General features: G+C 47.5%; 1 protein-coding gene across 1 annotated transcript in view; it reads left to right on the top strand.

Annotated features, from left to right (window-relative positions):
• KAZN (kazrin, periplakin interacting protein) overlaps positions 1-23,902 on the top strand; it is a gene marked incomplete at its 5' end in the record, with an annotated part of 200,822 nt that overhangs the window by 139,076 nt on the left and 37,844 nt on the right. The gene's annotated exons all lie outside the window — the stretch shown is intronic.

Genomic DNA, 23,902 nt, shown 5'->3' with positions numbered 1-23,902 from the left:
CCAAGACCTTGACAGTCATTTCCTTTCCTTATGCACACAAGGCTTTCCCGAGCTCTCTGCAAATGCCCCTTGATCTGAGGTGCTCTCATTAGGCAGGTAAGAGCATTATTCCGTGGCCAGGTTGGTTTTATTCCCTTGGGATATTTGCTTTGCACTCTGGCTGGGGATGAGAAAATAACCACCACAGCTGGGGCTGCATTTTCGGAAGGCATGGGCAGCTTTTTCCCGAGACTTATGTGTCTTCCTCTGTCCTCTGCAAAAGCCCTGTTTCAGAGGGATCTGGTGGAGGTTATCTCTGTTTTGATGTGTGTTGAGATTCCTCTAGCACTGCGCTCCACTCAGCCGCTGTTCCTGTTCTCCATCGCCGCTGCCTCAACGGGCGCCGCCAGACGAGCACAGATTGTGCCAAAGCTCCACCGTGCAAAGACAAGTCATGGGATCGAGGCTGTAATAACAAGACTGCATCTTCTGCTGTGGCAATATGAGTGAAATTAGAGCCTTGTCTTGCTGGATGCAGCTCTGGATTATCAGATCCATTATCCAAAGGTTGTGCTGGTTGATCACAGCAAATATTTTTGTGGTGTTATGCACGGCTGGGTATTAGCAATGTGTAATGGCAGCTTGGGAGGGATGAGTCCTGACAAGAGCATGGACAATGCTCTTCTTTCTCCTGAGCTGCTGTTTCCCAACCTTAACACCTTTGCACAAAAAAATGCTCTCTGGCAGCCAGGGGTTAGAGCGTTTCCTTAGAGTTGTTCTCTCTCTGTGGCGCGACAACAAGAAAAAGGAGTTATCATTGTCCCAAGAGGCAGAGAACGAATTTAGGTCCTGGTCTTGCATATGCTTATCCAGCTAATTAGCTTTACTCAATGGAGCCCATTCAGCTTGTAGCACTTGTCCTTCATCTGGTCAGGACCATGTGTGTGAATGCTCATTGAAACACATGGTCAATCGTAGTATTGTTGCACATACATTTTGCTTATGTTCTTGTTGGAGCCAGGAACAGTCTCTCCATTGTAGAAACCTTTTTTTTTTCTTTTTAAATATAACACAGCTATTGCTGTGAAATGATGGGCTCAGGTAAATTCATTCTTTTCAATTCCTGGGTCTGAAATTGCTGAGCTCAGCTGTTTAAACAGGAAACAATATTTGTCATCGCTTGGGTTGATGTGGCTCCAGATTCGGGTGTCGTGCCAGCTCCAGGACTTTGAGTAATAGACACATAATGAGTGATTACCCGATTGTTGTCGGGTGGTTGTGTATCAGGACCTTTCTGTCTTAGCAATTAATCTGCTCGTTGATGAACACTCGACCAGCTCCTGCCGGGATCTCTTGTCATTTCAGTCACTTGGCAGCAAAAATTGCAATGAGACTTGAATCACGTTTTGCACTGGATTTTTGCTGATGCTGTTTAAGGATATAGGAGCACATTAAAACGAGCAAATCTTGTACTCAGTGGGAGAATATGAATGCTGAGTGTGCCGAGCCCGGGTCAGTGCACCAGCTGCTTTTACTTTGCTTCTAGATTAAAACTAACTTGTGATAGCGACAACTGAGCTTAAAAACCAGAATTTACATAATGATTCTGTGTTAATGATATTAAACATAATGGCACTAACAATAGCCTGTTAAAGGCAAATCCACAGAGATTTCTTTTTCCATTTGACCTTGAGTGCTGATGTTGGACTGGCTCGGCATCACATTTTTTTCCCCATGTTTGAACTTGAAAGGTTCTTTAATACTCAGCTCAGTGTTCCTGTTTTGCTCTTTAAATTCCTTATTATTTCCCATGGCTGCAGTGCAAACTGATACCCCGTGCCAGGTCATTTCCAGGACTTGGACCTGAATTAGCTTCAGTAGCTGGAAGGCGCTGGGCCTCAGAAATGTTTGTACATGATTCAGTTCCTGGAGGACAAAGACTCATCCTTGGCCATGGAGCATCCTACACTCCTTGTGCTTCCAGGCACTGTGAGAAGAGAATTGTGGAGGCAGGCTGTTCCCAGGATAGTCCTGCTTAAAATTTCCCGCCTGCATGGCTAATTTTGAGTTTTGTCTCTTTTTCCCAGCCAGCTTCTCTCTCCAAATCTTTATCAGATGCTAATTAGCATTCGTTCCCACCCAGCCCCGGGATGTTTATTAAGGTTTTGGGGAAAGCTTTGCTTCTGGCGCTGTTGCAACCCTGCCAATGAATCTCCCATAACCCCTTCACACCTCAGTTCTACCCCTTGTGTCCAGTCACCCTGAATTATTGAATTTCAGCCTTGCTTAGCTCAGGCATCTTGTGACGAGTAAGACTTCAGGATCAATAGGTGTATGGCAGGACCTGCAGCACTGGCAGAACTTCCAGCTGGAGATGCTGCTGGTCCTGCAGAGGCCAGGGAGTCACCGGTGGTGGCTGCAGACCAATTTCATCCTGTGGTTTGAAACTCCACCATAAGCTGCTGCCTTCAGGGTCCATGCTGTGTGTTACCCATGTCAGCAGATGCCATCAGGCACTTACTGGCTGTTGCTCCCTAACTATTTTTATTTGCATGCCTGGAATTCCTGCTTTCAGCTCAGCAGCAATAAATGAGCCATTTGCATAATGAATGGTTTTAAAATCTGCATCCCTGCAGTGGCTTGAGCCTTGCCCTTCAGAAGGGCTTGTTTGCTGGGAGAAGGTGGCATAATTTAAAAAGCTAAAGTCCTCTGGGAAATGGATGTTCAGATGGGAAATAGGTTATTTTTCAGCTAATTTTTTTCGTGGTTGCATAGTTAGAAGCCAGCAGAGAAAATGCAGTGAATTGCCCTGTGATACTGGAGCAGTGGAGTGGTGTGCTCAGAGACAGGTGAATGTGAAAGAGGCAGGCAGGAAGGAGATTTGGGCTAAAAAGGTGCAAGGAGTGCACCTGCAGAATAGTGGGGGACGCCAGGGGCACATGTGCTGTGTTGGGGTCTCCTTGGCAACTGTTTCATCTGGTCTGCTGGTGTTCAGGAGCACAAGAATGAACTGATCTGCAGTGCTTGGGAGGTGTTAGTCCCTCCTGACTCCAAAAGGAAGAACACAGCTTGCTCTAAAATAATCCAGATGAGGTGTGAGTGCTCCTGTGTGTCCCTGTGGATCCTTTTGGGATGACCCCACTTGTGACCACGAGGACAGCAAGTGTCCAAGACCTCCATGTCCTCCACCTGAAACTGGGGCATCTCCCAGTCATAGTGAGGTACTTCACTCCTCTCCTTCACTGGGATTATGGAGCAGGAAATAGGATTAGGAAGACCACCACCCCCAAAGAAGCAGGAGCCCTTGGGCACAAGGAGTTTTCTGCTGTGTTAGTGCTGCCAAGAAGCCCTGCAGCTGAGTGGGTGATGGGTTTCCTACTAATTTCTAATAAATACAAACCAGGAGGATGAATAATGCGCAGCAGTAACTCTCCTGCAAACAGTAGCTTCCCACTCCTGGTGATAAAACATCGTTCTCTTTCAAGTCCCTTAAAATGCTTTGCGTGTTTCTAGGACTCTTGTTGCAAAAATTCTGCAAGGCATCAGTTTCTGTTTGTTTTCCTTTAAACTACTTTCAAATTCCTATTTGCCGAGTTTGCCGAGCACGTAGCGAGCTTCACAGGAGGAAGAGGAGATGAGTGGAGCCGAGTCCTTAATGGAAAATAAATGTGAATCAAAATCCAGCCCAAACCCTGTAATCTCTGCCCCACACAAGAAAGCTCCACTTCAAGGAATAAAAGTCAGAAAAAATAGGTTGGATTTAATTGCTTTGGATGCTGTGGTACAGCAGAAGTGCGAGAAGGCGATAAAAGCTGCAATTTAAAGCTCGGCAGTGGCGGGTTGGAAACACTGGAGCTGGTGTGCAGGGAGATGGATACTTTATCCCTGGCACATCTCTGCTGAGTTAAGATAAATGTTGAGCTATTAAGTTCCTGAGAGCATTAAGAGGCTGGGAGAAGGTCACGTACTGCTTCCTCTGTTTTGGCTTTGCCTCTGTGCTGCGTCGTTCCCTTTGCTGAGCTGTAAGAAGGATTCCTTTCTCCTTTGAGATTCCCCCCAGGGAGCCCCCAAAAATGCAGGGGAGCTCAGGACAGCCCAGATCAGGGCACAGGGGATTGCTTCCTCCCATAAAAGCTCACAAAATCCAGGCTGGAGCCAGCTGAGCTGTGCCATGTGGGCAAAAGTGGGGTAACAGCTGGGATCTGCCTGTCCTTGGTAGGGTGCTTTTGAAGGGTTTTAAAGCTCCTGTTCTCTTTCTCCTGGTAGAGGCATGGTCAATATGATCCTGCCAGGTGGAAACAGAGTGCCAACAGCACTCAAAAAACCTTTGGGTACCCCCATCTCCTTTCTGTTTTGTCCCCTGAGGTGGAAAGAGGCAGAGCAGTGGGGAAACAGGACAAGAGGAAATGATAGGATGAGAGGAAATAGCCTCAAGTTGCACCAGGGGAGGTTTAGGCTGAATATTATGAAAAATTTCTTCACCAAAAGGGTTGTTCAGCCCTGGCACAGTTGCCCAGGGCAGTGGTGGAGTCCCCATCCCTGGAGGGATTTAAGAGACATATACATGTGACACTTGGGGACGTGGGCTAGTGGTGACCTTGGCAGAGCTGAGTTAATGGCTGGACTTGAGGATTTTGGAGGGCTTTTCCAACTAAAATGATTCTGTGACTCTGAGATTCCACGGAAAATGCACACAGGCCAACAGCTCTGCTCTGTCTTCCTGCTCAAATCCTGATTTCTCTGTCCTTGGGAGGTTGGGCCAGATAAAAGACTGAAGTGAGGAGGACAGAGGAGGGGAAGAAGATGAATCTCCTGCATTCATTATTCTGTATGCAAAGAACATCAAAAGCACTAATGGAAAAGCCTTTTTATATTTTTCATCAAAGCAGTGGTTCAGATTTGGCAGGCTGAGTTCGGATCGGTGAAATATTTATGAATGGAGCAGCTGTGGGGCACTGCTTTAGGAGGACAGCGAGCGCTCCCTCCTTCCTTCCCTCCCTCCCTCTTCCCTAAATATGTTTTTCGACTTGGTCCTTTTTTCTCCTCCTCTGCTGAAGCTGTGTTACTCCTACTAGAGGAACTCGTAGATGAGTCACGACTGAGTTTGCACACCACAGGTAGTAAGATATGTTTATTTTTTGCTTCACTTAAGTCAGAATAAAAGAGGGGAAAGGGATAAACCAAACCTCAGGGGTGGATAGGGACAGCAATGGAGGTTGTTCCCTGACTTCTCTCTGCTGCTGCTTCCATGTTAAACCTGAAAACCTTTTGGGTTATTTCTATAGCTAATAATTCATCATGGTTTGTTTTTTTTTTTCCTTCTAAGAAAGACAATTGCACTGACCCAAGTGAGTTTTGGCTTTTATTCTTCCCCAGTAATTACACCCATCCACATGTAGGGAGCGTGAAATTATTTGTGAAGGTGTTTTAATCCCAGTTTATTAATTCCTAATCTAAATTTATTATTATTCTTTCTAATTTTGCATCATCACTTGGTGGGTAAGGTTGTTCAGAAAGCGCAGAAGAGCTAATACACAGTTTGTATTGAATTATCAGGTACACAGAGGGAAACCTGGAGCACTCCTGTTCATCTGAGGGGATGGGAGAGCAGCAGCTGGGATCAGTGTAAACCAGTGTGCCCCTCTCATAGGCAGTGATACCCCCAGTTTACTTTAATAAAAATAAACTGCTTTTCCTTGTGGCTTTGTCCAGAAAATGGTAAACCCAGTGCTGTTATAAATCTGTGTTTCTCACCGTGATGCTGTCACTGCCCTTCCCTCCTGGAGATGGTGGGCAGGTGGCCAGGTGTCAGCAGGGATGCTCAGTTTGGGATGCAGGGTGCTGAGGTGGAGTGGTGGCAAGGAGCTACTGTGGCTTTGAGGAGAATATGGGAATTCTGGAGCATCTCCAATGACTCGGTGTATGTGTGTGCAATGCGTGAGGAAGAACACGGCTATTTAAAATTTAAAGCTACATTTCCATCAGGGTATTGTGTTCTTTAAATATAGATCCTTTGAAATGTGATAACTTTGGTCATTGAAGGATAGTAACAGTAATTGTATAAATATTTATGTCATGTAAAACAGCACAAATCAGTGGTGCAGAACTGGGATAGCTCTTTGCAATTTTGAAAAGTTGGCTTGAAATCTCATGTTGTGACCAGATGTGTAGGTGGATCAGCCCATAAAAACAGGAACCATTGTCTGAGCTCACTTCTATTTTAAAAAGTGCCTTAATGCACTTGAAGAGTGTGAAGTTCCAAACCTGCAGTTTATGAAGCAGAGTTGCAGACTGAGGTTCACACAGGGACAGTGCTCCCCAGTATTCAGAGTGGGCATCTGAAGTGTTCTGTGTGTGAGTGGAAAGCCCTGCCTGGTGTCCTGAGGTGCCGTGAAGCCCCATCTCTGCATGGCGAACAGAGGAAACATAATGGCACTCTGTGTTTGTTTGCTCTTTCAGTGGTTCTTTTTTCTGTTGTATTCGAATATTACAAAGCCTCCTAGCAGACTTTCTTATTTAGTCCTCGTGTTGATTTATCATCTGGTCAAACACCCTGTAATCACTTGCCCCTGTCCAAATCTGCTCTGGTAGGATGAGTTCTCCCTTGAGGGGCCATCGCTGGTCTTAATGACCATCAGACCTGTGTGGTTCCCTCAGTCATGGTAAAGAATATCCTTGGTGATGCTTTCCCAGGTATGTAGTACCAAAGGGGAACACGGGTGGTCATCCCATTCCCAACCTCTCCTGGTGTCAGCAGTGCCAAGTGGGAGTCGTCCCTCATGTCACTACCATGGTCATGGAGAGGAGAAATCCTTCCCCCACCAGCCCAGCGATGGCTGGTGCTTAATGAAGATGTAAAACCTCACGCTCTCAGCACAGCATCGGCTCTCCAGTCCCAACACGGCTTCAGCGGGGAGGAGCAGGGCTGTTAATCCTCCTGACATCCCCTTTGAATACCGTCATATTTCAGCCCTGTTAAGCTGTTGGGCTGTTGTTTATGGGCTTCGTGCTGAAAGGAAGAGCTGTGCTGAGCCTGCAGAATGCTGCTTTACTTCTGGAATGCTCGTCCTCACCACAGCAACCCAATCCAAATCCGGCCCTGTGCCCGGCTGAGTGTTTGCCCCGTGCAAATCTCGCATGGTAATGATCGCTTGCTGCTTGGAAATAATCACAACTTCATACAGATCTGCTTGCTTGAGGGAAATACCATTTTGTCAGGGGTTAACCCTGTTTCCCTTTCCTTTTTTTTGGGCTGAAATAGCCAAGCCAACAGTTTCTTCTCTGCCTCCTTTCTCCCAGCCACTGTCTCGCTGCGTGTCCTTCACAGACAGATTGATTGAATTTGATTTTCTGTGGAGTCGTGGGTTGGCATGTTCATTACCCTGCACGCTGCTCTTCTCCCTGGCCTTGCACCCTTTGCATCCATAGCATCTTCCACAGCCTGTGCTTTATTAGTCAGGTTTTATTTCTTCCAGCTGGCATTCCAAACCCCAGGGTTTTCTCATGTCCATCTTGCTTGCACATGTTTTCCTTAGCCTGTGGGGAGGAAAAATACCTTTGTTCTGGTCCCTGCCATGCCTCAGTGCTAGCTTGGACAACTGTGCCAGGGAAAATGGGGCATGGTGGTGCTGGAACCAGGGTGGGTGGAAGGTGCTGCATGGTCAGTTGTGTTACCAGCCACAAAAGTTGCATTTAGCTCAAAGCCAGACTTGTCAGCTGGGACCCAGTGACCCCGCTGGCAGGGTCTGGAGTCACCAAGCTGCAGCCACGTTCAAGTCCTATTTTTGTTAAAAGTTTTGCAGTGAGTTTGAGATATTGCCCATGTGAAAGGTGGGAGAGGTGAATCCCAGCCATGGCAAAGTCCTGCCCAGGGAATTTGCAGGTGCCTCCCCAGGCTGCAGCTCGAGCTGCTGACAGGAGATGCTGGCAGTGATTTGTGGGGCAGGGAGTTTTCCTCCTTCCCCCTGCACAGTCTGTAATTCCCTGGTATTATAACATGTCATTTTTCTAGCATACCTGAGGAGTCAGGAAATAATGTCTGAGCCTAGAGGGACAGCAACGATGGAACCTCCAAAGAGGCGAGAGATGAAGAGATTAGAGCAAGAAACGAAGGTAGTAATTTATTTCTCTTTTCCATCCCTCTTAGCCTGAAAAAGTGGCTGCATTCCTGGCGATCCCTTTATTTTACAGCTTTGAGCTTGTGTTTTTTTCAAAAGCCAGCGGATGCTGCCAGTTCCCATCACCTAATCAAAGCTGCTCTGTGGAAGGGCCGCCTCGTTATTACATCCCATTATAGCCTCCGGCAGCGGCTGTACTTCATAACCGCCCAGGAAAGCTGACAGGTAACCAATGAGATGCATATTCCAGTGACAACCTCCTGCCCCCCAGGGAGCTGGGACCCTCTTCGGCACCGGAGCTGGGCTCATTGTTGCTGGGTGCTTCCTGGGAAGCAGCTGGGACCATTGTCTGCCCGGCCGAGCGCGAGGCCATGGAGCAGCGAGGTTTGCTCTTTTGTTCCCTTCTAATTTCATTGTCCGTGGGGTAGGGATTGCCATGAAATGCCTGCGTGTGTGTTGGTTTGATGGAAAAGGGAAGAAGAATCGCCCGGAGATGCAGGAATGGCTGAGCCAGAGAGGTGGAGAAGGAGGTGGGGGGAGCTGGGGAGGGATGGGGGGGGGGAAAACTGGCTAAATAATTTTATCTTTGCAGGTTGGCATTGCGCCTCAGCATGGCCTGACAGAGTATTAATTCCTACCTCATTTCAGTGATGGGATCCTGCCCACAGCCTAATGACCCCCACCTTTAAATCAGTATAACTCAGTGCATGCCAGGCCTTGGGCATCAAAGGAAAAGGAATTGTGCTGATTTTGAATCAGTGTCTTCCCCCCATCCTTCCCCATGCTTGTTCATCGTGTTTTACTGCTTGTCATGAATTATGGAGGAACTGAACTATTTGGGTGTTTTGTATTTTCAGGGCTCATGCCAGGGGCAGGGTGGGAATGTCAGTCTGGATGTAGAGGGATGAGGGATAAACTGGGATTGGAAGGGATTTTGGAGTTGGCTGGAGTGGAGTGTGGCAGCTGCAATAACTCAGTGGATTTGAGTTATTTTTTGGTTTGTTACCGAGTTACTTGTGGGTTGTTTTTCTACTTATTTTCTTCTATTGCAAAAATCCAAGCGATGATGAGCATGGCTGTTTCTGGTCTGGAGGCAGGTGCTGGTACATCCAAGGATGGTGATGCAGCAGAGAGCTGTGAGCAGTGGGCCTGGGGGGCAATACTGGCTGTGGCATCTCATTCTGCAAGGAATGGAGATGTCATTATAGCAGCCCAAGTAACTGTTAGTGAGCACTGGGCAGCCTCAGATGAGACCTGTGCATCTGTCTTGGGTGGTTTTGAGCATCCTTTGGTCTGTATGGAGGGCTGGGAGTGTGAGCTCAGGGCTGTAAACCGAGTGTGTGGACAAGTGGAGTCTTTCTGCCATAGAAGTGAATTTTGCCTTCTCTGTCATCCTCTGTCTCTGGTGGTTGTAGCAGTCAGAGGGATTCCAGGAGCACTTTTTACTCAACAGAGTTTGCCTTCAAATCCTCCTGCCCCTGAATGTGACAGCTGGTAAATCACCTGTTATTATGCAGAGAACAAAGCTGTCCTCCAGGAACAAAGAAAGGAGAATGGTCTGTGACTGGAGGGAAGGCAGAGGATGGCTCTGGGAAGGAGATGAAGCCAAGAGCCACCAGCAAAGCTGCCAGGACTCAATAGGTAGAGAAACCTCCCAGTGTGGTAAATAAAACCCCAGCTGATGGTTGAAATAATGGCTGGATCCATCAGCACTGCTCCAAACAGTGCCTGGCCATGTGCTGCAGCATCTAAATACCCAGGAAGAGTTGCATCCAGGCTTGGCTGCAATTGCTCAGTTTCTTCAAGACCATCCTGTGTGGCTGTAAGGAAAAACACGGCTTAGACCTGGATTTCCAGTTGTGCCTGGGTTTGCTGACCTGCCCTCATGCTGCCCAGTGCCAGGCTGTCCTTCAGGGCTTTGCTCACAGCCTCAGCTCTCGGCTCACAGCAAAATGACGCAACCAAAACCCCGACACTGATTTCCCCCAATGGCTTGTGTTTAGTGCCACCTGAGGCTTCCCTGCCAGCTCAGCCAGCTCAGCAAGAGATGCCTTTTGATGCTGAGAAGTTAATCCCTGATCCCAGCCTGGCGGAGCTGCTGGACACGAGCACAGAGCTGTGCAGCCGGCGGGGCAGCGCGGGAGCTGCTCGAGGCCCGGCCGTGGCACACAGTGGGGGTCAGGGCTTTCTCTCTCACTTCTGCCAGTGCTATCTAAATATTATTAATAATTAAGGACTCAAGCTGGGCTGGATATGCTTCCTGGGAGCGGCCACTGTGCACTTAAGCAACTGCCCCCGAGCTGGCAGATGCCACCTCCTCTACTTGATGGCCTTGGCCGTCCCCGGCAGTGGTGTGTGGGCCAAGAGGAGCAGCGGTGGCAGCGGGAGCCCTCCTCAATATTTAAAGACTATTGATGGGTGAGTTGGGCTCGAATGGTACAAAACAGAAGTGTCTAGACATAGCAGAAAGCAGAGAGGCTGCTTTCCCTTGGTGCATGAAGTCCTGCAGGAGAAAAGAAGCTGCTTTATTAATTCTCCCTTTCTTTTTCAATGAAAAAGTTGTGGGCTTGCTGTTGATGCTGGGGGCAGAGCATCATTTTGCAGGAAAACCTAGCTGGTGGCTCTAGACACTTTAATGTCTCCATCCTCACCCACCCCAGCAGCAGTGGGACATCTCAGTGTGTCCAAAATGAGAGTAGCACTTCACATTTTGCTGTTTTGTCAGTAATAATTAACTGAGAAGTAGGAGGAAGACTTGCAAAATAACTCTGGAAACTGAGCTCTTCAAGGAATTAAATACATTGATGGAAAGAGAGAATCATTAGTCTGGAATTAAAATAAATGGCTCTTCCTGTAAATCTACATTTCAGGGGCAAAGGCAGATTGTAAATTCTTCTGCCACTACTGCAGCAGACAGTGTTCTGAAATAAAGCTCTTGCAAGGGAAATACTGTTTGTGACCACTGTAATTTAGATTATATATGTTAGAGAAGAGAGGGGGGGCAGCTGCTGAAAGCCTGGTCTAAAAGTCACCGCTGAGCATTCTCTGAAGAAGAGGCTTTTTAAAATTGCTGTAAAACATAAGGATAAAAGAAATTGAGCTCATTTTTCTCCAAGGACCATAACATCCTTTAAGGCTTAATTCTGCTTAATATTTTGTCTGTCCTCTCTGGGCTGTGCTGTTACAGTTTAATCTGTTGCAGTGCAGTTTGGTGAATTCAGAGACATTTTGAGATAAATTTCCTCTATTGTTGCTGGGGGGTTTTTTGGAGCAGGAGCAAGAGGCAGGATTTTAGTGTAAATATTAAATGACGAGTGGTGTCCTGCTTGGGTGATTCCTGCCTGCCCTGAGTGGCCCTTGGCTTTGATTACCTGCTCTGTTATCCTGCTTTTTTCCTTTCTCCTGTCCCCCTGTTCAGATGGTACTTGTCTCTCCATGCTATCAGGGCAGGGAGATGAATACATTTTATGTATCTGTCTCGGCTGTCAATATTTGTGTCAGGAAAGCACTTGTGCCATTTCTTAGAGAAGTCACCCTCTCTCTACACTGACCTTTTATTTCTTCTGTGGATGGAGAGTTTCTTCTCAAATATCCTCTGCAATCTCTGTTTCAGCTGCTGCTTACTCTCTTATCACTTCTAATACACTCACTATTAATCTCCCCACTTTACATCCACAAGAGCCTCCCTGCTCTTTAACCCTTGAGGGGCTGCCCATGGTTCCTCTTGGGGATGGCAATAGCTCACTCTGGGCAGTTCTGCTGAAGGGCATCATTAACAGCTGAGCATATTCATTTATTTTAAAACTCTTTTACTGCCTAATTGCACTTGTCTTGGAGCAAAATGTGTCCTGCCTGAGAGCACCTCGCAGCCTGGAGGGGTGAGATGACACCCCTGCTTTCCATTGATGTAGCATCTTGCTCATCTCCAAGTCACTCGGAGCTACTGAAGTGACCTGAAATCAGCCCTTGCCCTCGGTCCATTCCCAGTGATGGAGTGACTGGAGCAGGACCACGTTGCCTGTGCATGTGTGGTTCATGCTTTTGTCCCCACAGCACTGCAAGCCCAGTGGCACTGCTGCCCTGAAGCCTAGTGGGCCGTGCAGAGCTGTGTCCTTAACTTTCAGAGCAGGAACATCTAGTAGATGCTTTTTGTTTCCTTTCGTGGTCTTTTTTCTCAATTACTTTATTCCATTTATCCCAGCCCTTCAGTACCAAGTTGGTAGGTTTCTTGTAAACACTGAAGAAAGAAGGCATGAGAGATTGTACACAACGTTTTTGGCAGAGAAATGTTTGAGGTCACCTTTGGTTTGGCTTTTTTTTTCAGGAAGAAAGTGGAATTACTGACTCTTCATTAAAATTTCAAAGCAATAAGGGTTTGTTGCTCCAGTGGCCATCCACAGGAACCAAGTTTTCCCGCATCTGGGATGGCCCTTTCTGCCCTCTGCATGCCACACATTCCTCGTGTCCAGATGAGATGGGGTCTGGGAAGTCTCATTAGTTCCTCGTGACCCCCCTGGCTTTGTGCCACTTTCCCAATACTTCTGACCTTGGAAAAATTCCCCTTTTCTCTCAGATTCCTCTGTTCAGCTTTCAGTTTAGGAGGAGATGTCCTGACACAGGGCAATGAGAATAACTTTCTTGACTTTAATGGAATTTGAGGAGCTGACAGGGAGTTTCCTGGGTTGCTGATGGGAACAGATGACTCTCTTCTCATTCAGAATCCTGATTACACCCACTGCCAGTGACCACTGCAAGCGTTACCCTTCTTTTGGAAGGTAATGTCCACTCTGGGATTTTGTGAGTAGCGCTTTAGGTCGTTAAGGTGACACAGTGGAGCCCACTGAGCAGATAACCACCGAAAGGAGCAACGATGTGTCCTTGAAAAGCTCTGTGGGCGGTTCATGAGGAAAGGGGAGATGCATTGACTTGGACAGCTACTTACAGAAAACAGATGTGCAAGTTAGGAAACACAAGTGATAAATCTGAGCCCATATGGCGGCTCTCTCACAAGCATTTAGAGTCACAGCAGCCACAAAGGGTGCTCAGTTCCTCTTCTGAAAGAAGATTTCGTCATCTCTCGTAAAACACGAGCGGGTTTGTTTGTGTGGGTGTCCCCCAAGCTCCCCTCTTGTTGGAGACCTGCACCCTTCAGATGTTCCCTGAGTGCTGGGTGGGGAAGGAAGAGCAGGGGTGTAAATCACTGGGACAGGTTTATGATATTTCCTTGCCAAATGCCAGGACTGAAGGCACAAACAAGTGCAGGACCTGGACTGGTTTATGTAGCTGCCAGGTGCTTTTGGCTGCACTCATGGTTGGGTTGGATTTTAAGTCTAGTTTCTTGCAAAAAAGGAGATTTCTTGCTGTCTCAGGGCCCTCCAGAGCTTCTCTGCTGTCCCTCCCTGCCAAAACAGGGCAGGACCCCTTGAGTGAGGGACACCTTGGAGGCACCCTCAGGAGGATCCATGTTCTGCTGGTTGGGATTTCAGCCTTTTTCCCCTTTCTTCTCCCCTTTCTTCAGCTTATAAGAAAGGCAATTTCCAAGCTAACTCTGATTTTGTTATTTTTCTCATACCCGTCTGAAAAGTGCTGTTCAAGCAAGTTGGGGCTTAGTGGGCTGTGTAACCTCCTCTGCATTGGAAAGCCTCTTCCGCAGTCCTCCACGTCCTCTTGTCTGGTGGCACCTCCTCCTCATCAGCTCTTCTGAAGTCCTTTGTGTGGGAATCTGTTGGGTTTTATTGGCTGTTGTCTTAGGTGCAGAGTTCATGAAATGAGCATCCTTCCCCCACGATATCACAAGGAGAGTAAAAAGAAAGCTCGGATTTATGGGAAACAGAGAATGAGTACATTTAGAACCTGAAGAAAGACTGTGGAAATGTATCATAAGGAGGCATTTTAAACCTTGGATCCCACTTTAACCCAATGATTACCATTAAAGTGTGGGTTGGTTTGTGGTTTCTTTTCTGGGATTTGGTTTGTAGAAATGGCTGTGGTGCAGTTTCCATGGTTTTTATCATTACCACAGTTTTGCTGCTGATCCCCTGGTCAGCTGGCATTCCTGTAACATCAGGGCTGGGCTCTTGTTTTATTTCCATCTCCTTTTTGATATATTACTGCACCCTAAATTAATTTCTTACCAATCACATTTGCAGCCTTGTTGAGTGAATGGGTCTCTGGAGAGGACTACATTGTTAACACTGACAAATTCCATGATATAGCAGTGCACAAACAGGCATAGCTGGGGAAAAGAAGTAATTAAGGAGCCTGGTGCTCTTTGCAGCCTGGCTGAAGTCCATGTCCTCTCCCAGTGCTTTCAGAGAGTCCTGGTTTAGAAGGAAAACCACAAAGCACTTACTGAGGCCACAGGTAGGAGGAGTGGTGGGGAATGAGGTCCCAGGCAGAGCTCTGGCTTGCCAAGGTTACCCTGCAGCAGCTCTGCTCAGAGTCAGAGCTTGCTTAGAAGCTCATGTGGGCTCATCCAGGGCTTTCTTCCATTCCCAGAGCAGCAGGTCCCTGCTGTCCTTCAGTGTAGGTGGGGCAATGGGGAATGGCTTTAACCTGACAGAGGTTTAGATGAGATATTAGGAAATTGCTCCCTGTGAGGGTGGGGAGGCCCTGGCACAGGGTGCCCAGAGAAGCTGTGGCTGCCCCTGGATCCCTGGAAGTGTCCAAGGCCATGTTGGGTGGGGCTTCCCAAGTCCCTTCCAGCCCAAATCATTCTATGACTCTGTGATATGTTTTGTCTCAATATATATCTATGATTGGTCTGTTTCAAGTCTAATCTGCTGTCGCTGCTGTGCTCGCCCAGCACTGCCTTGTCTACTCCTCCTCCCCTGCCATCCCTCTGCCTTAATTTGGCATCCCACACATTATCCCGAGTCATTAGGAGAGAAGCCACCTGTTTGTCTTGCTTGTACCCTGCTCAGGTGTATAATCCCGATACCTCGCATGTGGTCCTGGCATGCTCCAGAAAATGCCACCCGTGGCCATCTGGGCTGCTCTGGGGACTGGAAGGGAAACACACGTGTGTGGCACTTGTGAGTAAAGGTGCATTAAACTCAGAGGTGATGACAGCTACGCCAAATTACCTGTTAAAATGATCTCAGTAATTATAACAGGAGAGCCAAATGAGGATAACGGGCCATCTAATGGCATAGGCAAGACTGTAATTACTGAATGGAAGGCCTTTAGAAACTTGCAGGGCTTAGAACTTGCCTGTGATAAAGCCTGAGAGAACTGTTTAATAAACTTGGTGAAACCCTGTCAATTAACATATTTTTAAAGACAATTTAGTGTTCACTTCAGATAAAAGTAGTACCATCCTGAAGAACTGCTTAACCCTGGATTTTTCAGATACATTTCTGGCATTGCTGTGTTTTCTCAGGGTCTGAAGTAGGATTTTGTAATGTGAGGGAAGACTCTTCTCTTGTGCTTTGTTCGAGTTAAGCAGGCTTAACACCGACTCTGAAGTATCCCAGGAGCTGAGATGATCGGGGAGCTCAGATTGCCCCAGCGTCTGGAAATCCCCTCTGCTGTGCCTCCGGCTGAGGAGAAGTTCAGATGCTTTGCAGATGGCATTAAATAGAAATTCTTGTGGTCGGTCCTCTCAGGCTCGGTTTGTCGGTGGCAGCGGTTCATGTAAGGGCAGGAATAACTCGGATCCTCTGCATCCTGCCTGGCAGCAGTGCTCCCAGGGCTTCCTTGTTATTATTCCAGCCAAGGAGGAGAGCTGGGCACGTGCAGGGATTGGTGTCAGCTCTCTCCAGCCTTTACAAGAGCAGTGGCTGGTGGTTGATGTTCCGGATGGTTCCACATAAAACTTGGCTCATCTTGGATCTAGGTCCTCAGCTACAGGGTTTGGTGGGCTCATCCTGGAAGCAACAGATCCAGTACCTTCTGCCTGCTTTCTTTTGCAGTGGAAACAGTAAGAAAATGTGGAAATTGTGCCATTGGGGAGCCAGCATTCGCTGTGGTGGTTGGCATTGCCGAGCACTGTTTGTATTGATTGGAGCAGAGGCAATTAAGAGCCTCCCACTGCTTTCACTGGAGGTTTTCCTACATAAGGAGGCTTGAAGCAGAGGGGAGGGCCATTACAGCATATAAACACTGCACAGGCTGGGGTCTAGAGGCATCTCAGAGCCTCGTTGAAGTCTAAAATATTCCGTACTGAGTGGCCAGGGGGCCAGCAGGAAACACAGCTCAGGATTGTGTCTCATTGGCTTTGCAGCGCCTGGCTGGGGAAGGTGCCACCTCCTCCTCCTCCAGGTGATGAGGTGGGGAAATATGGCCAGATCCCTCCTCACTGGGCTTCATCTTAGGGGTCTTCCTCCTGTGCAAATTTCTCAAAAGTTCCTTATTCCTGGACTTGTTCTTAAGTTGGCCCATATCCCATGAAAATCTTTTTTTTGGGGGTGGAAAATTATTTCTGTCTGTGAGGAAGCTGAAGTTGTAAGAGGATTGTTTGCACAGAAGAGGAGAGTCCCATGGCATATAAATTGTCCTCATGAAGAATTTCATGGTGCAGCTTCTTTCTGCTCCATTCCATGCTCTGGGTTAGGTGTTGGCGTTGGCCACAAGCTCTGTCCTTGGCTGCTGGGGCTGTTTCACTCCCTGCTAGGAAATAGTTTCTTGTGTTTCCTGGCAAGAGTTCACAAGTGTGAAATGTAAGATTTGGGATGGGTTGTAGGAAGTTAATTTGATCACTTGGCAAGAGAGTGGGGTGATCCAGTTCTCATGTGTTTCTTTTAATCTGTGTAATTTTGTCTGGGAAGAAGAGAGTGGCAGCAAAGGAACCTGGCTCTCAGTGCATTAACACATCCCTTATTGTCCTGAGGTTTAACATCTCTCTTTAAACATGATCTTCTCCAGTGGCCCTTAGAGACCCCAAATCCTGTTTAGACAAAGTAAGCCTTGATGAAGCTGGATGTTTCTGATTCAATAACGTGGCTGGGAGAGGGATGGTGTGAAAATGCTGGAGAAAAGAGTAAAACACAGCCTCTTCTCACTCGTGCTACAATAGTCCTTCCCTCTTATGCAGGATTACTTGCTGGAATTAAAAAATTTGTGTTTATTTTAGTAGAAATGTGGATAGTTGTTTGTCTGACTGCTCCTGTGATGCTGCCAAACTCTTGAGGAGGGCAGCAGAGCTGCAGGTGTTCCCAGAAATGCCATGTGATGGGAGATGGGCTGCAGCCCTGGGGCCTCGTGGGTGATGTCAGACCTGTGAAATCAGTGAGCGCTGGTGGTGATGGGGTGGGAATCAAAGAATCATAGAATAGTTTGGGTTGGAAGGGACCTTCAAAGGTCATCTATTCCAACTCCCAAGGTGGGGGAAGGGCTGGAGGATGTTACGGAGGCAGAAACCTTCCCTGGCTTCGGGAAAGGAAACAGAGCCCCCGTGTGCTGGGTCGGGCAGGTAGGATGTGGCTGTGCCCTCCTCCAGAGAAAGGAAGTTTTGAAATTAAACTGGAATTGCAAAAATGCATCTACATATTTGCAACAAAGCAAACCACCCAAGCTGTCTCTCATTTTCACATTAAAATGATGCCTTTGGTCTCGGTTCTAATTCTGCTGGCATGAAAACTCATTTGCTGCTATAATTGAGAAAAGGTGGAGGAAAACATGTTTTCTTTTGCTTTGCCTTCTTGTACATTCAGCAACTTTGGGTACAGTTTTCTGCTGTGAACTTAGTTTCCTCTTAGTGAGGGATGAAGATGCAGGGGTGGTACCTGGGAGTGCTTAAAACTCATCTTGGGAACCACGGCCAGGTTGGATGGGGCTTTGAACAACCTAGTCTAGTGAAAGGTGTCCCTGCCCATGGCAGGGGGAGGAACTGGATGATCTTTAGGGTGTCTTCCAACTCAAACCATGATTCTATGAAACTGAGGATGGCTCTGCACACAGAGCACAGGTGCATCCAATTTATTCTTTCTGCTTTGATCTGTGCCAGAAGAAACTGCCCAAGTCTGTAGTGCACTGTGGTGGTTTGGACAAATTTGGAGGAAAATATCCTCTGACAGAAGGCAGGTTACAGCTATCCCTCCCCCACCAGGTTCAGGAAAAAAAAATTTCCTCAGAGAAAAGTGAAAGAGATAAAAAAACTATTTATTTAACAAACACACAAGAAAAGGATAATAATGCTAAATAATAAAACCTCTCACTGTGGAGAGAAACCTGGGAAGATTTCAGAGTCCTTCTGTAGGTGTGCTCTCTCTCCTCCTCCTCGGAGCTGGGTGGGTGTGGGCCCACCTCCGGGGCCTCGGTGGAAAATTCTCCCAGGGTGTTCTGATGTTGAAACAGCCCAGAAGAGAAGAAGGAAGAAGGGAAAAGCTGAAGTCCCAGGAAACAAAGTTCAACTCTCCATCACCCTCTGGAGAATAGGAGCCGAAAGCTGGCTGGAAAACAAGCAGGGCGCTTCCTCTGCTCTTCTCCCCGCAGCAGCAGAATGCAAGGGGGTGTGTGTCTGTGTCCTTGAACAGCTGCTTTGAAAAGTTCACTCTGGTTTTTTTTTCCTCTCCCCCCTCTCAGGCTCAGTTTAAAGGCACAAAATTAATTTCTGGGCATAGAGCAGGAATAGGGGGATACGCATCATAAAGTCACCCCAAGACATGCACCAAAGCAAAAGAAAGGAAAATCCAGCTGCACAAAGTGCTGAGTAACCCAAAGGGCTGAAACCAGGGCAGGTCTCTGGGCTGTGCAGAGGGAGCAGCAGTGGCTGGGCTCAGTGGCCTCAGCCATGGCCAGCCCCAGCCAGAAAATACAAAGTACTGGCACATTAAGCCTCTTGTTTGCTCTAAGCTGTTTATTTTGCTGCTGAAGGATTGTATAATCTATTTGTCTGAGTGGAAGCAGCCAGAAAACCTCAAGCTCTGAAATTCCCACCTACCTGTGCTACACATACATATCTATTCATATATATATGTAATTTACTAAGCATGTATTTACTAAATGCATGTGTATTTACTGATGGGGAGCGGGGTGTTTGTCTTTGATAGCACAGTGGGACACAAACCCCAGGTCCAAGGCCAGGTCAGCACATAGCAGGAATACAAAAAGCACTCTTGAAGGCTGGCTCACATCCATTATAATATTACTAAATACCATAATCCTGTGAGCCTTCGCCTCATAATACGATAATGAGTTATTAAAGCTAAGGAGGGTGCTTTGGGGAGGGAGAGTTGGAGGTTTTGGGTCTTTTTTTTCCCCCTCCTGCCAGGGCTGAGCCGTTCTCTTGGTCCTTCTCCATTCATAAGAGAATGGCTGCAGCAGTTTCAGAAGTGAACAATTTTAAAGGCTATAAAGATGCCAGTTTCTGAACATTGTGTGCCTTTTCCAGACAAGATGAGCTGTTGTACTCTGTTCCCTCAGCTACCAGCTCATTCCACAGCCCTTAGCTCCTCTCCAGGAAAATACCCAAGGCATTAGCTAAGAAGCAGCCGTGCTGTAAGCTGTAAGCACAGCGTGGGCGATGCTAAAGGTGTTCCTAGGGCCACACGTGTGCTCTGCCCACTGTCAGCACACAGCAAAAGGATGCTCTTTGAATAAAAATGTTGGAAGCTAATTGCAGCCACCTTCCTGTCTCAGGTCGAGGGCTGTGTGTGTTTCCAGTAAATCCTGGTGAGGAAATTGTGTCATGCAAAGTGCCAGGACTGTGGAGGGGGAAGGAGCCAGTTATTGCTTGCTTGGAAAATACAGCAAGAGTGGAAAAAAAAAAAAAATTCCAGAGGAATGTGCCAGCCATAATTTGCAAGCTTGTTCACTTTGGTTTTGGAAGCACTTGGCAGCTCTGGGCTATATCCAAAGCAAAGGCAGACACATAACCCTTCCACCCCAGAGTGGAGGGAAACCTGGATGCTTTCTCACTGTGAAATGCCCTTTATTATACCTTCCTTTTCTCTGATCAGAAATAAACACCTTGCAACATTCAGGTCTGTTGCTGGTTTTTGCTTTGCTTGGGGTTTCAAAACCCTTTTGGATGAGGATGTGGCTGCATCCCTTAGCTGCTGGGGCAGCTGCGTCCTCCAGCCTGATGCTGCAGCACAAGGCACAGCTCTCCAAATACCATTGTCCAGCAGCACTAGGATGTGTATTATTAACCACCAGTGGCAAGCTGGAAGCTGATAAAGATCTTTATTATTTTACAAGCACATTAATTGCTACCTAGAGTTGTTTTCCTATAGTTTAAGTGCTCTCTCCTTTGGATATACAGGATATACACGTTTGTCCTAAGTTCCTTGAATATCACTGTAGGAACCAGGATTTCTCCCAGATCTCTGAACATCAAAGCTTCACCTTCAAGGAGTTGTTTTTCTTCTCCCCCTAATAGTCAATGAAAAAGTCAAAGAAAGGGCAGAAGATGAGATTTGGCTTGATTTGCTCCAGCACTTGTTAATTAAAGTACTGAAGGATGCCTCCACTTTGCTATCAGGGAGAAGACAGCGCGTCAGGGCAGAACTCGGGGGGGTGGGGGGGGGGCATCACAGAAGGAACCTGTACCCTTTGTTTTACCAGGAGGGTTGTGGCAACACTTGTACCACCTTCCCAGGTAATTTGTGTGCTCCTCTTGGAGTGGGGGATATTCCAATGGAAAGGGGTGGACGAATGATAAAGTCATCAGCCCAAGTCTGGCTGCAAAGTGACAGGTGGGAGCTGGCAAAAAGCAAGGAGTTGTTTTCCGTACTAAAAATAATAATATTACCCATGTAAGTGTGAATGCACATTTAGATTAGTAATTTCCAGGTAAATCTGCACGGATGCAGATCACTGGCACAGGAGAGCAGTGGTGTGTGGGTGTAGGAATGGCAGTGCTTGGAGCGTGCGGGCAGGAACGTGGGAGGGAGAGAGAGAGAGGAATCCAGGGCTTTGTCCATGGCAGGGCTGTGGAAAGGGCATTCCTGGACATCATTTTTGAACTGTTTGTGCTTTGACCTGCCTCTTCTGATAAGGGACACAAAAAAGGAAGGGATTTATCCAGATGTGCAGTAGCTATCTCACTTGACAGCACATCTGGGGGCAGCATGGAAGCCATCTCTGGTCCGCCCATCCATGAGGTCCCCTTTGTGGTCACAAGCACTCTGCCATCATTCTCCTCCCAAGGCCATCACCTTGTCTTGTGTGTCCTGGCATTTTGGGCAGGTCCTGAGAAGCTGCCTTGGGTACAGTGGAGCTGGAGGAAAGGTGGGAGAGCCCATGTCAAGGGAGAGATTGAAGGGAACAGGAGCTTTGCAGGAGGTGGCACAAGGATGAAGATACGATGCTCATGTTGGGGTGGGGCAACACTTGCCCATTATGCCACATTTTCCTTCTCTTTTTGGTTTTTATTGAAATACCAGTATGTTCTGGTTTTTACCCATCATGTCGTGTCCTTGGGGCACAGCAGGTGATGTGTAAAGGACTCCCTGCTGGGTTTGGCTGGTGTAAATACTGACAGCCAGAGATGTCTCTACCATGGGATGCACCTCAACTGATCCCAAGGCACGGGGATACCAAAGAGTGGGTGCAAAAAGGTGAGAGAGGTGCTTATCTCCCTGGTTTGGTGCAGCTGAGCTATTCCTTCCAGCTTTCTAGGCTCTGTTTCCTATGGCAAAGCCACTTGCTGGGCATCACCTACATTGGTCCCACCACCACTGTCTTGACCAGCATCACTGCAAGGGACCATCACCACCCAGGTGACACTTTAAGTGCCCATTTCAGCTGAATACTGACATAAATACATCGTGAGTGCATTTTTCCCTCTGGATTTCAGAAACGTGGTCTGTGCCATTATAGCTGGCAAATGAGCAGATCAGAGTTCCCCTGTGGTAATGTATCTCTATCAATTTATTTCTCATTAAAAATCTTACATGCTGCAATAAAGCCAATAGTGAGAAAACAGTGGAGCTTTATAACCTGTTAAATCAGGCCTCTGCTTCTACACAAAACCTCTAAACTGTAGGGGTTTAGAGGGAAACCAAATCAATCCAGTGTTCCCTGTCCTGTGGCTGCGCAGCGCTGGGTGCAGAAGGGGGCAAATCACTGCCTTCAGTGATTGTTACTAAAGAGTTTGGTGAGGGGAGGGGGATAGATCTCTGGGTGATCTGCATTACAGACAGCTGGTTTTTAATTCCCCTCCTTTCCTTCTGTGCAGATAAAAAGCCAAAGAGGTTTGGGTTTGATGGAACCTATAGTGAAAATCTTTTTAATTAACAACTGGAGCCATGTTTTAGCTAAAATGGCAGATGCCTGTTTTTTCTGGGCAGCCAGGCAGGCTCCTAATTATCTCTTGTGAAGGCAGGAGGGTTCAGGGGGATTGCCCCCCATCCCATCCCTTTCCAGCTCTGGGTTCACCCCTTGTTCTGCTTGTGCTAAAGAGAATTCCTCCCCCACCCCCCTATTTTTATCTGGATCAAATCTCATTCATTGCCAACTAAAGTTCACTTGTGTCCTTTACTTTTGGGAAGGGCTTTGCTGGGGCTTTGCTCTCTTTAACTCCCTGACAGGAAGTTAGAGGCAGGTGGGGGTCAATCTCTTCTCCCAGGTAACAAGTGATAGGACAAGACTAGATGGTCTCAAGTTGCACCAGGGGAGGTTTAGGTTGGATATTAAGGAAAATTTCTTCACCAAAAGGGTTATCCAGCCCTGGCACGGCTGCCCAGGGCAGCGGTGGAGTCCCTATCCCTGGAAGATTTAAAAGACAGTAGATGTGGCAGTTGGGGTGGTCTGGTAGTGCTGGGTTAGTGGTTAGACTGGATGATCTTAGAGGGCTCTTCCAACCTAAACTATTCCATTCCCTGTGTCTCTCCATGGGGCTCAGGGTGGGAGCAGGGTGCCACTGCTGCAGGAGGGTCGGGAATGCCGTGTGCTGGTGCCAAGTGTCCCCACCGCGTCCCCTCCCTGCCATCAATTGGGCTCTGTCACGTCTGGGGGCTCTCACCATGGTCCCACCTCACTCTAAGTGCAAGGGACAGGAGAAAAATCAATTCCCATCAGCTGAACAGTGGCCTTTGATTTATTGCCAGAGGAGGAAGAAATTCTTTATCTCCTCCTGGAAGGGATTGCTTTGGTGTTTGTTATTAGAGAGCATTGCTGGAACATCCCCCTTGCTCCAAACCCTGGTATTTTGATAACCTTTACCAGCTTGAGAACATTTGGACCACAGAAATGGTCTCCCAATGTGCAGTGAAAGGGGGCAGGTGTTAACCTGGTTTTCTGGGGTGGTCAGCAAAGGTCCAGCTCTTCCCCATGGCTCATGGTGGCTTTGGCACTGCGTTACCCCAGCAGATGAAATTACTTAGATTTCAGATGAAATTTCTTAGATTTCAGCGTCTGTTCTTGCACCTGACTGGGGTTACTTAGTGTGGCACTTTGGCCTGCAAATTGAAAAGAGCATCCCTGTGCAGAGCAGAGGGCTTGCCTTGGTCCTCCTCACCTTCCAACACCAGTCACCTCTCCCATCAGTGTGAGTCGTGCTGCTGTAGAGAATAGACGGAAACACTCTGATCTGCACCTTTGAAAGTTTCCCCCATCCTTCATCTTCCAGCTGAGCTCCAGAGCAGAAGCAGGAGATGGGGACACCAGAAATCAGAATGTCTGCAGGGCGATGTTTTAATTATCTCTGTAATTGCTAAAGCAGGTTAGTGGCCAAATGAGCAAGTGCAGATGCACAGCTGGCCTGATGTGTTGGCAGTGAGTGTGAGCTGATACCCTGACAACGTGATTAGTGCTGATTTTGCTTTCTGGAAAAACCTCTTGGGTTTTTTGAGGTTGCTTCTGGTCTCAAATCAAGACCAGCAGTGGTGGGAGGTGGGTGGCCGTGGCTTGGTCTCCTCAAT

This window comes from Coloeus monedula (assembly GCF_965178545.1).
Source record: "Coloeus monedula genome assembly, chromosome: 22".
Taxonomy (NCBI): Eukaryota; Metazoa; Chordata; class Aves; order Passeriformes; family Corvidae; genus Coloeus; species Coloeus monedula.
Note: the sequence above shows the minus strand (reverse complement) of the source record. Positions and strands in the feature narration are given on the sequence as shown.